This window comes from Somniosus microcephalus, chromosome 15, assembly GCF_052327205.1.
Source record: "Somniosus microcephalus isolate GS21.2 chromosome 15, FLI_Smic_1.0, whole genome shotgun sequence".
Classification (NCBI taxonomy): domain Eukaryota; kingdom Metazoa; phylum Chordata; class Chondrichthyes; order Squaliformes; family Somniosidae; genus Somniosus; species Somniosus microcephalus.
In genome coordinates this window covers 69,857,568-69,873,120 of record NC_141001.1, presented here as the reverse complement: position 1 = coordinate 69,873,120, position 15,553 = coordinate 69,857,568, and the positions used below count along the sequence as shown (strand labels likewise).

Here is a 15,553-nt window from a genome sequence, read left to right as displayed (position 1 = left end):
TGCTGTGCACAACTCAGCTGCCAGGTTTGCCTACATAAAAGTAATTCACTGGCTGTAAAGCGCTTTGGAATGTTCTGAGGTTGTGAAAGGCAAGCATGTTCTTTCTTTAATGACCATGGTTATAAAATTTTACAGTTTGTATTACTGTTTTGCAAGCATGGCTAGATCCCATATGTAACGTTGTCAAGGGAAGAAATAATTTTGCATTATGTGTTGTGCCTGGCAAGTTTGACATTGATCCACAACTGTACAAGTATATTAATTAAGCCTAAAATGGAATCTAAATCACGTAAGGTAAGAATGCAGTTTAGTCGAAAGTCCTTTCACAAGGTCAAGTGTGTATTAATGAGCTTACGTAACTAGGCTTATCCCAAACACTGGTGCAATGGAATATTTTTCTACCACTGATGAGCCTTCCACATTCAGCCTTGTACACTAAACCTCAATGCATTATTGAAGGAAGCACCAGGTGGACAATGTTAAGTTGCAAGATGGAATGGAGATAGGATCACTACCCACCAGGGTGCACAAGAACAGTCAAGGATGAGAAAGGTCATTTAGCCCATCAAAGCGCCTGCCTTTTGCATCCTATTGCTTCCATCTACCAGAATCATGCCTACCAGCGGCCCTGTATTAGATGTGCATTGCTGTTAACGCTAATTTGTCAAATTAGCTCAGCTGGGAGCAATTAACAATTATAACCTAAAGGAATGAGACTCCACACTTGTAGTAGTTAATTTTCAGTGCAAGATAGGCTCATTGGCAGTAATTAACACTTAACACGTTGTTAAAAGAATTCTGACAGCTAATCTAAGCTTAATTAAATATGTTGGGACCTTAAATGGCTCCAAGACAGGCTCCTTGCGTCACTTCAGACCTGCTCTAACTTCCGGCAAATACAACAAATTCATGCCATTCAATGCATTTCAGTGGTGAGCCAGACAGCGAAATGTCGTTTTCACAAAGTATCTCAGACAGCAACTTTTGGATTTCCATGTTTAACTGCACATCTGCCATTGCCTGAAGTTGCTGTAGCATTTGCGCATAAATAACGGCAAGCGCCATTAGCCCGCTGTTATTTTGACAGCAAATTATGGCCAATATCTCCAAAAATACATTCCAATCCTAGTATACCAATCCCACAACAGATTTTTTGATTTCATAGCAAGTCCAGAACATGATTAATAAGTTATCACAAGGGATTAGTTGAAATGCCTCTACAGGTTTTTTTTAAGTTAGCTATAAAACATGTTACATATTTTTTAATAATCTAATGGCATGCACATAGCCAATTTAGCCCAAGGGTTACTTTACAGTTCAGGCCTATGTAAGCATAAATCATTTCTTAACTTATCGATCAAATTCAACTATGTTAACCTAAATTAAACTCAAAGACAAAATTCTATCAATTTGTATTTTAGGCACCACAAAACATTCAGTGTGCAGTATGCATAACATCTTGCTGTAAAAGATGTCCACCTATGTCTGTATAGATAATTGCTGAATTATTATTCAGTTTGAAAAGAGAGTTTAACTTCATTACTGGAGAAAATAAACAATCTACAGTATCTGACTTAATCCTGAATAAGTAACAAGAACTGTAGTTCCCAATCATGCACTACCCAAGTCACTTAATCAGAGTATTTATGATGAATATATCCAGTGTGACTTGTGATCCATAACTAGTCTATGAACTTTCAATCATTCCACAAATAGTATAATTTTATTTTAATCAAACCATGTACACTGGTGAAAAGAAAAACAAATCTCAAATAGAAATCTGTGGTTATAAAGTTTTGCAGTCTTTTTTACTTTGTTAACCTAGCTATATGAAGCGGCAGTACGAGCAAAATGAGGTAAGATGTTGTGATGGTAGTAGAATTAATTTGCATTATTCAATGATAGACACTCAGAAATCACAGAAACCCCACAGTGCAGATAGAGGCCATTTCGGCCCATCGAGCCTGCACCGACACATATCCCACCTGATCCCCGTAACCCCTACACCAACACATATCCCACCCTATCCCCGTAACCCCACGTATTTAATCCCCCTGACACTAAGGGTCAATTTATCATAGCCAATCAACCTAACCCGCACATCTTTGGACTGTGGGAGGAAACCGGAGCACCCGGAGGAAACCCACGCAAACACGGGGAGAATGTGCAAACTCCACACAGACAGTCACCCGAGGCCGGATTCGAACCCGGGTCCCTGGCGCTGTGAGGCAGCAGTGCTAACCACTATGTCTAATGTCAGTGCACATAAGCATATTCTGCAGAATTTTAGCAAGCCTTAATATTCTCAAGGGCTAGAAAAATGAGTAAAAGATTATGAAACACCTGTTCCTACTGTTAAGACATAGGACATCTGTAGCCAGAGCAGAGAGGAGGGGAGACAGAAATTATGCAGTCATTTGTTAGAGGTGAACCACAGAAGAAAAACTTGATTTGTTTTGATGGGTGAGAAGGAAAGCCTGAGTCAGTCTACACCAAAACTCTAAGAGGGTACCAGCATGTTTTGTTTTTCCCTATTTGTAAAATTGTCCCACATTATAAACAGGGGTGTAGTACCTTTGAACACATTTACCTGGATTCTGACTCCAATTCTGAGCATAAACAAGACACTAAAGTTTGAGGCAATCTGGTTCAAATATAATTAGGAACAAAATCAGAAAATACTGCAAATGTAACTGTAATTTATTTTCTTTTTATCGTATAATTATGCATTGACCATTTAAAGTTAATTGTTAAATGAATGTCCATGTCCCAGAAATTCGGGTCGGGGGCTTCCCGTGGGTGTAAGCCCCCGACCTGCACTTAACTAGCGCGCCGGCAGTTGAGCTGTAGGGCCCCGTGGAATTCCGCTCCGGGGCCTGGCCCAGCTGCCGGTGCACTGTGCTTGCGTGTCCCAGGGGCGTAGTTAGTGCGATGCGTCCCCTGGGATCACGTGAGCCATGGGCAGCCAATCGGAGGAGGGAAAAGCCCATTAATAAGATTGACAGGTAGACCTGTCAAAACTTATAAATACTACGGGCCCAAAATAGCAGTAAACCTTCAAATAATTTTTTTTTTAAATCACACTTTTTAAATAAACTATAAATTACATTAAATAACTATTTTAAACAATAATTTAAATTTTTGAAAAAAATAATTTTATATTATAACGGGGCTAAAAATAAACTTACCTTGCTTTAAAGTATTTAAAAATAATAAACCTGTGGAAAAAATGTTTTAATTTTAATTAATTGACCACTTACCTTGCAAAAAGCAGGCCTTACGCCTGCTTTTTAAATGTGTAAATCCTGCAGGCTTTACCCTCCTGGGAAAACCTGTTATTAAAAAAAAAAAAAAAAAATTTAAAACTAAGTTCAAAGTGTATGCGCAGCCTCCCCTGCGCGCGCAATCGACCTCTGAACCTCTTCGTTCAGAGGATCGGAAGTGCCGGTTTCCCGCGCATGCGCAGTGCATGCAGGAAATCGGCAATTCCATTCGGCCTACGGGTGAGTACTCCGTGCGTACTCACCCGGGGAGAGCCGAATTTCTGGGCCCATGTCTTGATAAGTCAGAACTACAGTAGCTTCAATAGGTACAACCTTAAATTCACAATTCGCATTACAACCCATTCAAATAAGCTAACCTCCTTAAAAGTTAAATGACAGGGGAAACCTTAATATGCTCCCAGATATCCTGTCTCACCTCATGCATCCTTGTTGACTTAAAAGAACAGACTTTCAAAAACTCATTTGACCTACCATACATTTTTCCAATAGACATTTTCAGCCTCTCAACCAGCCTGTTGACGGCAGCATCCCAGTGAGCTTCAGTCAAAACACTTCATTTCAGCAGTTACCTCCCACTCTTGTGAAGTAATTACTGCGATTTGGTTTACAAATAGGCTGGCTCTAACTTTAATAAAAACAGCATATGCAAAGTCAAAATTCAATATTTCATATATAACATAAGAACAGAAAATGCTGGAAATACTCAGCAGGTCAGGCAGCATTTGTGGAGAGAGGAAGGTAGGGTTAACATTTCAGGTCAAATGTCCTTACGAAAGGTCATCGACCTGAAATGTTAACCCTGCCTTCCTCTCTCCACAGTTGCTGCCTGATCTGTTGACTGTCTCCAGAATTTTCTGTTTTTATTTCAGATTTCCAGCATCTGCTGTATTTTGCTTTGTGTTTGTAACTGTGTTGCACAAGTCTGCTGTTGTTCTCCTATCACAAACCTTGATAATCCTGCGCATTTAAATTTCCATCATCCCTTTGACCAAGACTGAGGCCAAGGTTTCAGAAACACTAAAACCTCAAGTTGGCCTTGCAACCAATGAACACGTCATGGAATCAGAATTAAAAACCAAAGAAGTTCTCGAGTTCCTCCCTCAAAGAGGATAATGCAATGCTCAACAGTTACTGTAACATTAGAATATATCAGGGGCCAGGTTATGTTGCTCATTTAGATTTGAGAAGAATGCTATCTAATTGAGAAGTAAATCCTACTGTCTCACATTACACTTCATTTCTGGGCACATAATCTGCATAAGCAGATAGTTGGACCAAAAATAAATTAAATACAGCTCTATGCACATGTGGATGTAAGACCTGAATTCATTCTTTTAGCCTTGAAATTAGAAAAGGAAAAAGCAACTTAATATAAAAAAAAATCTTATTAGGCCTAGTGAGGAAAATGATATGAAATAGCTGTTGAAGTTACAATAGAGGTGGCATTACACTACAAGGTGTATTCTATAGGCCACCAACTCTTGGGAAGGATATAGAGGAGCAAATTTGCAAGGCAATTACAGAGAGGTGCATGAACTACAGAGTAGTGATAATGGGGGATTTCAATTACAGGAAACTTTGTGCTATCCGGCACCGACAGGACCGAGCTGCTGCCGTTCCCTCAAAACTGCCATACACTCCAGAGTTAATGTTGAAACATACGGAGATTTTCATCTCCGTATGAATCAACAAACCCTGTTGCTTAGCAACAGCCTCTAAACAGTCAGCAAGCGTCTCTAGCTGAAGCTGCTGCTTAGCTACAGACGTTGCAGAGCTTGACTGTTCAAAAAAAGAAAAGAAAAGAAACGAAAAGAATAAAAAACGGCTCCTGATTTTTGCCGGTGGCTCAAGCTTGCCGGAAGGTTCGCCTCCGGATAACACAAAGTTTCCTGTATCCTAATATAGACTGAGTTAGGAATAGTGTAAAGGGCAGAGAGGGGGAAGAATTTCTGAAGTGTGTTCAGGAGAGCTTTCTTGATCAATACGTTTCCGGCCCAACGAGGGAGGAGGCATTGCTGGATCTGGTTCTGGGGAATGAGGTGGAGCAAGTGTCAGTAGGGGAACATTTAGGGAACTGTGATCATAGTATCATAAGGTTTAGATTAGCTATGGAAAAGGACAAGGAGCAATTTAGAGTAATAATACTTAATTGGAGGAAGGCCAGTTTCTGTGGGATGAGAATGGATCTGGCCCGGGTAAATTGGAATCAAAAATTGGCAGGCAGGCTGCCTTTAAAGAGGAGATGGTTTGAGTACAGTTGAGGTACATTCCCACGAGGGGGAAAGGTAGGGCAACCAAAGCCAGAAGTCCCTGGATGACGAAAGAGAGAGAGAGTAAGATGAAGCAGAAAAAGGGGGCGTATGACAGATGTCAGGTTGAGAATACAAGTGAGAACCAGGTTGCATATAGAAAGTTCAGAGGGGAAGTGCAAAAGGAAATAAGAGGGGCAAAGAGAGAGTATGAGAATAGCCTGGCAGCTAACATAAAAGAGAATCCAAAAGTCTTCTATAGGCCTATAAATAGTAAACAAGTAATAAGAGGAGTGGGGCCGATTAGGGACCAAAAAGGAGACCTTCGCATGGAGGCAGAGGACATGGCTGAGGTACTAAATGAGTACTTTGCATCTGTCTTTACCAAGGAAGAAGATGCTGCCATAGTCATGGTGAAAGAGGAGGTAGTTGAGATACTGGATGGGATAAAAATTGATAGAGGAGGTACTAGAAAGGCTGGCTGTACTTAAAGTAGATAAGTCACCAGGACCAGATGGGATGCATCCTAGGATGCTGAGGGTGGAAATTGCAGAGGCACTGGCCATAATTTTCCAATCCTCCTTAGATACAGGGGTGGTGCCAGAGGACTGAAGAATTGCAAATGTTACACCCTTCAGAAAAGGGTGGAAGGATAAAACCAGCAACTATAAACCAGTCAGTTTAACCTCGGTAATGGGGAAGCTTTTAGAAACGATAATATGGGACATAATTAATAGTCACTTGGACAAGTGTGGATTAATTAAGGAAGGCCAGCACAGATTTGTCAAAGGCAAATCGTGTTTAACTAACTTGATTGAGTTTTAATGAGGTTACAGAGAGGGTTGATGTGGTGTACATGGACTTCCAAAAGGCGTTTCATAAAGTGCCACATAATAGGCTTGCCAGCAAAGTTGAAGCCCATGGAATAAAAGAGACAGTGGCAGCATGGATACGAAATTAGCTAAGTGACAGGAAACAGAGAGTAGTGGTGAACGGTTGTTTTTGGACTGGAGGAAGGTATACAGTGGTGTTCCCCAGGGGTCGGTACTGAGACCACTGCTTTTCTTGATGTATATTAATGACTTGGACTTGGGTGTACAGGGCACAATTTAAAAATTTGCAGATGACACAAAACTTGGAAGTATAGTGAACAGTGAGGAGGATAGTGATAGATTTCAAGAGGACATAGACAGGCTGGTGGAATGGGCAGACACATGGCAGATGAAATTTAACACAGAAAAGTGTGAAGTGTTACATTTTGGTATGATGAACGAGGAGAGGCAATATAAACTAAAGGGTACAATTCTAAAAGGGGTGCAGGAACAGAGAGACCTGGGGGTATATGTGCACAAATCATTGAAGGTGGCAGGGCAGGTTGAGAAAGCGGTTTGTTGAGATTAGCTTATATCTGGTTTTTCGAATAATCAGGATCGACTGCAACCAATATGGTGGGTATATTGTGTTTAATCGGAGTTTAAGGCAGAATATGACACACTAGTTATACAGCAAAAACATACGACCGTGATGAGTAGTGAGTACCGGCCCTGATCGAACAAACGGCTGGCGTGCGCAAACAGCTCCTCTTCTCTCTCTCTCTCTCTTCTTGAACTACCCAAGAGTGTTAGACCAAAGTCAGCATGGATCCACCCTCGGGAGTTCTCCACTCCACCGTCTGCACTGGAGGCTTTTCAGGTCTTTGTTTTATACTCTTTTTTTAGGGGTGTGCCTGGGGTAGAATATGCTGAGAACTGTTTTCCCCTTATCTCATCCAGCCCCGTCCTCCCAAGTTTGGAGTCAGACATACCATTCTCTGCCTTCAGATGTTCAAAGCTGCTTGTTATCAGTTACTTATGTTCAAAGCTGTTCATGCAGCTTAGCTGTGCAAACTAACTATTTCATTCCATTATCAGACTATTGTACCATGGAATGAATCAATGAATTCCCAAAGATACCCTCTATTCTATTTTCACACACTGGTTAACTTATGCATTTTAGCAAGCAGATTTGTTAAACAGAGTCAGAATCCTAACTTAGCATTATAATATGGTTATTAGCGGTAATGGAAGAAACATAGGCGTTGGGCCTTGGTTGGCCAAATTAAAGATACAGTCAGCAGCCTTCCTAGCACACAAACAACAGACAGCTAGCCTGGGAAGCAAGGCCATATGTGACTGCCACTGTGTGGAATATTATAACATCCATAGGGAATCAAAAACATAGGCAAATTTTAAGCATCTATCCAGCTATTCTAATCGTAGTCTGAAGACACTTTATCTCAAACTCTAATACAATCATCTAAGCACAGTATTATTTGTGTCACAATTTCATTCGCCTAACCATATACATTTTAGGTACCTCTAATTTCTAACAGGCTAAAAAAGCTTATGGGATCCTGGGCTTTATAAATTTAGATTGATTTGATAGAAGTGTTCAAAATCATGAGGGGTCTAGACAGAGTAGATAGAGAGAAACTGTTCCCATTGGCAGACGGGTCGAGAACAAAAGGACACAGATTTAAGGTGATTGGCAGAAGAACCAAAGGTGACATCAGGAAAAACTTTTTTACGCAGCGAGTGGTTATGATCTGGAATGCACTGCCTGAAAGAGTGGTGGAGGCAGATTCAATCATGGCTTTCAAAAGGGAATTAGATAAGTATCTGAAGGGAAAAAAATTGCAGGGCTACGGGGAAAGGGTGGGGAGAGTGGGACTGGCTGAGGTACTCTTGCAGAGAGCCGGCATGGACTTGACGGGCCAAATGGCCTCCTTCTGTGCTGTAACCATTCTATGATTCTAAGAACAGTTTAAACCTAATATCTATGCTTGCTATCAGTTGTGAAGGAATTGTCTTTCATTAAAAGCTTATCCTTATTGTAAATGCAAGGAACAAATAAAGCTACTTTGTTTTCAGAGAAATGAGCCTGCAGGTGCTGACCATTTTGCATTCAGTCCCTCTGCCATTTCCCAGTCTCTCATAAAAGGCATGTGAACTTGAAGTCACCACAGGTTAGCTGGGCTCTAGCAACTGAGTCTGAGGATCTTTATTCATCCAATTTTAGTGCATCTGTGGTATCCTTTTAGGAAGTCGTTCTTTGGAGTTGATCCTAAAAGTTTAGGTGAGATGAATAATTAAAAAATCTTAATTAAAATGCTGTCTGTCTGCTACTATCCAGGCAAACAAAAACTTAAAAGTAACTATAATCTGTCGTCAGAATGTATTAATCTTATTTTTCCAGGTGTTAAATAGTCATTTTGGGTACTAAATGCTCATTGCTATGTTTAAACCGTGCACGTCTGTCACATATGGAAACATTTTCAGCTAATTTAAAATAGTCATATTTTCAATACCAATTAGATGTGTAAAACAATAGTCCAATGCTTTAATGACCATTTACAATAAGAATACAAACAACACATGAAGGTAGTGCAGTGGTATAGCATGTTACATTCACTTGTACTGTTTCCTATACAGTCATCATGCATCTGATTTTCTATGGGGGTGACTCTCCAATTCTCCCTCAGTCATTCTGTGTCATTTTTTCCTGAGACAATTTTCTCTCTGAAAACATAATGGCCCAGAAATTCGGGTCGGGGGCTTCCCATGGGTGCAAGCCCCCGACCTGCACTTGTGCGCCGGCCGTTGAGCTGTGGGCCCGCATGGAATTCCGATCCAGGGCCTGGTCGAGCTGTCGGCGCGCAGTGCTTACGTATCCCAGGGGCGCAGTTAGTTCGATGCGTCCCCTGGGATCATGTGGGCCATGGGCAGCCAATCGGAGCAGGGAATGCTTCATTCATAAGTCTGACAGGAAGTGCTGTCAAGACTTATAAATACTACGGCCCCAAAATAGCACTAAACCTTCAAAATTTTCTTTTAATCACATTTTTTAAATAAACTATAAATTACATGAAATAACTATTTTAAACAATAATTTAAATTTTTGAAAAAAATAATTTTATATTCAAACGGGGCTAAAAATAAACTTACCTTGCTTTAAAGTATTTAAAAATAATAAACCTGTGGAAAAAATGTTTTAATTTTAATTAATTGACCACTTACCTTGTAAAAAGCAGGCCTTGCGACTGCTTTTTACATTTCTAAATTCTGGAGACATACCCTCCCGGAGAAACCTGTATAAAAAAAAAAACCAAAAAAAAAACCTAAGTTTGATGCGCACGTGCAGCCTCACCCGCGCATACGTTCGACCTCTGAACCCCTTCGTTCAGAGGAACGGAAATGCCGGTTCCCCGCGCATGCGCAGTGCATGCAGGAAACCGGCACTTCCATCGGGCCTACGGGTGAGTACCCCGTGTGTACTCACCTGTGGAGACCCGACTTTTTGGGCCAATAAACGTGTGCTGGGATTACTGGCAGAGGGAGTGGGGCAGAGGGAGAAGGGACCCTGCACCAATTTCTTTCTGTGTTGCACTTCCCTCTCTTCCATTATTATAAGCTGAAGTGTTTGTATCATTTTCTACATAAGCCTCATTAAGGCATCAGATTTAATGCAAATGGGTTCACAAAGGAGAAACACAAATACCAGCAAAATTCTGCTCTGAGTTTATTTTTATTTTTCCCCCATTACATCTGGAGTATCAATGCATATTACACAAACAAACAGGTGCAAGCACTTCAGCTCACTACTGTAATAAGGGAAGAGGGAGAATTGCTGCCATAATGTAAATTTGTTTATAAAGCACTTCATATTCAGTAAAGGTGGGTGGTACATGGTGAATAACAGGGAGATCAGCAAATATAAACTATTCAACAGAACTTGGCACAACTACTTGCCAGTACCCCAGGAAATCTGCTTCTGTTTGCTACAGGTTAACATTATAGAGGTTTTGTCATTTGCAGCAATGACACCGGCATCAACCTTGCAACATAGGGATGGCACTGCTGGTGGTTGGCAATATTACCACTGTCCCCAGTGGTTATGCCTTTGGCTCATCCTAGCTAGAATTCTACTATCTGGTGCTCTGCTTCCCACATATGCATCAAAAAGATGACTGGTGCGTTGATCAGCGTGCCTAGCACTTTTATATCCCTCCCCACTAAACACATTGGTGCACATCCAAATGTACTATATTGGTGCATTTTCCAAAGTTCAGGGGGTCACTGCTGTGATGTGTCCAACCTAAAACCCTTGGAAATGTGAGTGTGTAGCATGGCTTTTATTGTACATTGAATCTTGACTGTGCTTAATGAGATACAATGAAAGATGGTATGGCGAGTAGTTAACGTGGAATAGGTTGACAAATTAGATTTCGTGACATGTGCCATCTGTTCCTTAAAGTGTTCTGTCTTTTCCTATATCTGTCTCCAAGTACTGTAGACACATTCAGTTTGGCTGCCACCTCCTGCCAGGAATAATGAATGCACTGCTGCCCTTTGGTTAGTGTCCTTGAGTGCTAATCAGGTCAAGCCTTCATACACCTGACATTCACTTCAACATTCATCAGGAGATATGGGGTTTGTCCAACCACTTTCACACTGTCTCCATTTTGACCCAGACATTGGCCAGAATTTTCCTTACCTTGGTGGATCCGGTGCGGTCGGTGTCCATGGCGGGTCCTGACCCAGCTGCTGGCTCCATCCCGCTGTACAAAATGAACTTGCCTTAGTGGGGCCTATTAGGCTCGCCCAGCATGTTACCTGGCCCAATTAGATGGAGCGGGTCTGGTGACATAAGAACATAAGAAATAGCAGGAGTAGGCCAATCGGCCCCTCGAGCCTGCTCCGCCATTCAATAAGATCATGGCTGATCTGATCCTAACCGCCGATCCTAACCGCCAATCCACTATCACAGAACCATCTCCTGAATCTAACAGAATTAGACACACGAAATAGGAGCAGGATCAGGCTACACGGCCCCTGGGCCCGCTCCGCTACCCACAGGGCCATGACCGATCCGAACCTAGACTCATGTCCAAATTCCTGCCTGCTCCCCGTAACCCTCAATTCCCTTTACTTCTAGGAAACTGTCTATTTCTGTTTTAAATTTATGTAATGATGTAGCTTCTACAGCTTTTTGGGGCAGCATATTCCATGGACCTACCACCCTCTGAGTGAAGTAGTTCCTCCTCATCTCAGTTTTGGAAGAGCAGCCCCTTATTCTAAGACTATGCCCCCTAGTTCTAGTTTCACCCATCATCGGGAACATCTTCCCCGCATCCACCCGATCCAACCCCTTCACAATCTTATATGTTTCAATAAGATCGCCTCTCATTCTTCTGAACTCCAATGAGTAGAGTCCCAATCTACTCAACCTCTCCTCATATGTCCATCCCCTCATCCCCGGGATTAACCGAGTGAACCTTCTTTGTACTGACTCGAGAGCAAGTATGTCCTTTCTTAAGTATGGACACCAAAACTGTACGCAGTATTCCAGGTGCGGTCTCACCAATACCTTGTACAACTGAAGCAATACCTCCCTATTTTTATATTCTATCCCCCTAGCAATGAAAGCCAACATTCCATTGGCCTTCTTAATCACTTGCTGCACCTGCATACTAACCTTTTGAGTTTCGTGCACCAGGACCCCCAGATCCCTTTGTACTTCAATACTTTCCAGTTTCTTGCCATTAAGATAATAACTTGCTCTACGATTTTTCCTGCCAAAGTGCATAACCTCACACTTTCCAGTATTGTATTCCATCTGCCAAATCTCTGCCCACTTACTTAGCCTGTCGATGTCCCCTTGCAGGTTTTTTATGTCCTCCTCACTCACTACTTTCCCTCCCATCTTAGTATCATCTGCAAACTTTGATATGTTACACTCGGTCCCCTCCTCCAAATCGTTAATATAGATTGTAAAGAGTTGGGGACCCAGCACTGACCCCTGTGGAACACCACTAGTTACTGATTGCCAGTCTGAGAATGAACCATTTATCCCAACTCCCTGCCTTCTGTTAGATAGCCAATCCTCTATCCATGCCAGAATATTACCCCCAATCCCGTGATTTTTTATCTTAAGCAATAATCTTTTGTGTGGCACCTTGTCAAATGCCTTTTGGAAGTCTAAATACACTACGTCCACTGGTTCCCCTTTATCCACCCTATATGTTACTTCCTCAAAGAACTCCAGCAAATTTGTCAAACATGACTTCCCCTTCATAAAACCATGCTGACTTTGCCCTATTAAATTATGATTATCCAAATGTCCTGTTACTGTCTCCTTAATAATGGACTCCAAAATTTTACCTACCACAGATGTTAGGCTAACCGGTCTATAGTTTCCAGCCTTCTGTCTACTGCCCTTTTTAAATAAGGGTGTTACATTAGCAGTTTTCCAGTCTGCCGGGACCTTTGCCGAGTCCACGGAGTTTTAGAAAATTATTACCAATACATCCACAATCCCTACCGCCACTTCCCTCAACACCCTAGGATGTAAGCCATCAGGTCCAGGTGATTTATCCGCCTTGAGTCCCATTATTTTACCGAGTACCACTCCCTTAGTGATTTTGATCGTGTTTAGCTCCTCCCCCCCCCCCTTTAGCCCCCTGTTTGTCCAGTGTTGGGATATTCTTAGTGTCTTCTACTGTAAAGACTGATGTAAAATATTCATTCAGTATTTTTGCCATCTCCATATTTCCCACCATTAATTTCCCGGTCTCATCCTCTAAGGGACCAACATTTACTTTAGCCACCCTTTTTCTTTTTATATAACTATAAAACTCTTACTATCTGTTTTTATATTTTTTGCTAATTTACTTTCATAATCTATCTTCCCTTTCTTAATCAATCTTTTTGTTATTTTTTGCTGTCTTTTAAAGTTTTCCCAATCCTCTATCCTCCCACTAGATTTGGCTACCTTATATGCCCTTGTTTTTAGTCGAATACTATCCTTAATTTCTTTACTTAGCCACGGATGGCTGTCTTTTCTTTTACACCCTTTTCTTCTCAGTGGAATATATTTTTTTTGGAAGTTGTAAAATAACTCCTTAAATGTACACCACTGATCATGTATCGTCTTACCCTTTAATCTATTTTCCCAATCCACTCTACTCAATTCCGCTCTCATACCTTCATAGTCTCCTTTATTCAAGCTTAGCACGCTTGTTTGAGATCCAACCTTCTCACCCTCTAATTGAATATGGAATTCAACCATGTTATGGTCACTCATTCCAAGGGGATCCTTTACTAGGACATTTTTAATTAATCCTGTCTCGTTACACAGGACCAGATCTAAGGTTGCTTGCCCCCTGGTCGGTTCAGTTACATACTGCTCAAGAAACCCATCCCTAATACACTCAATGATTAACTCATCCTCAAGGCAGCCCTGCCCAATTTGATTTGTCCAATTAATATGATAGTTAAAATCCCCCATAATTATAGATGTTCCCTTATTACAAGCCTCAACTATTTCCTGATTGATACTCCGTCCAACAGAGTTGCCACTGTTCGGAGGCCTATAGACTACGCCCACTAGTGTTTTTTTCCCCTTATTATTCCTTACCTCCACCCAAACTGTTTCATTATCCTGATCTTTTGACCCAATATCATTTCTCTGTATTACAGTGATTCCTTCCTTTATTAACATAGCCACCCCACCTCCCCTTCCTTCCTGCCTGTCCTTCCTGATCGTTAAATAACCTGGTATGTTTAATTCCCAGGCATTGTCACCCTGCAGCCATGTTTCTGTAATGGCCACAAGATCATACCCATATGTAGTTATTTGTGCCATTAACTCGTCTATTTTGTTACGAATGCTACGTGCATTCAGATAGAGAACTTTCAAAGATGTTTTGTGACACTTAGTTCCTGCTTTTGCCCTTTTTATTACTTTACCTTTTACTCCATACCTTCTGCCCCTTCCTGACACGCTCTGGTTTTTAATTTCCCCACTGCTACCTAAGTCTATGACCTTCTCTGTTGTCATTTTTATTATTTGCTCTCTAGGAACCTCCCCCCCACTAGTTAGTTTAAAGCCCTCTCTACAGCCCTAGTTATATGATCCGCCAGGACTCTAGTCCCAGCACTGGCCAAGTGAAGCCCATCCCAACGGAACAGCTCCCTCCTGCCCCAGTACTGGTGCCAGTGTCCCAAGAAGCAAAACCCATTTCTCCCACACCAGTCTTTGAGCCACGCATTTAACTCTCTAATTTTATTTGTCCTAGTCAAATTCGCTCGTGGCTCAGGAGATTATTACCCTTGTGGTTCTGCTTTTTAATTTGGCCCCTAGCTGCTCAAACTCCCTCAGCAGAACCTCCTTCCTTGTCCTATCTATGTCGTTGGTACCAACATGGACCACGACAACTGGATCCTCCCCCTCCCACTCCAAGTTTCTCTCCAGTCCAGAGGAGATGTCCTTAACCCGGGCACCGGGCAGGCAACACAGCCTTCGGGACTCTCGCTCTCGGCTGCAAAGAACTCTATCTATCCCCCTAACGATACTATCCCCTACCACTACAACATTTCTTTCAACTCCCCCCACTTGAATGGCCCCCTGCTCCACGGTGCTGTGGCCCGGTTGCTCATCCTCCCTGCAGTCACTGCTCCTGTCCCCACAGGGAGTAAGAGCCTCGAACCTGTTGGACAAGTGCAAGGGCTGCGGCTCCTCCAACACTACCTCCTGGATCCCCGTACCTGCCTCATTTCTAGTCACACCATCCTGACCCTGGCCACGGACTACATCTGAATTAATTAATCTAATTGGTGTGACTACCTCGTGATACACAGAGTCCAGGTAACTCTCCCCCTCCCTGATGTGCCTCAGTGTTTGAAGCTCGGACTCCAGCTCTTCCACATGGAGCCGGAGTTCCTCGAGCAGCCAACACTTACTGCAAATGTGATCACCGTGAGCATCAATGGTGTTCACCAGCTCCCACATATTGCAGCAGCGACACATCACCTGATCTCCCATTTTATGTAATTAATTAAATTTATTAATATTATTCTTATATATCCTCTGCCCCGATTCTAGATGGTGAATATCACACCGTAGAAACTATAAACCAAAGAGATTTAAGCTTAAAAAGGGAGAAATACTTACCAACCAATCACTTACCCGCTTTCTGGTGAC

General features: G+C 42.0%; 1 protein-coding gene across 5 annotated transcripts in view; it reads left to right on the top strand.

Annotated features, from left to right (window-relative positions):
• sbf2 (SET binding factor 2) overlaps positions 1–15,553 on the top strand; it is a 709,984-nt gene that overhangs the window by 434,355 nt on the left and 260,076 nt on the right. The window lies entirely within an intron of this gene.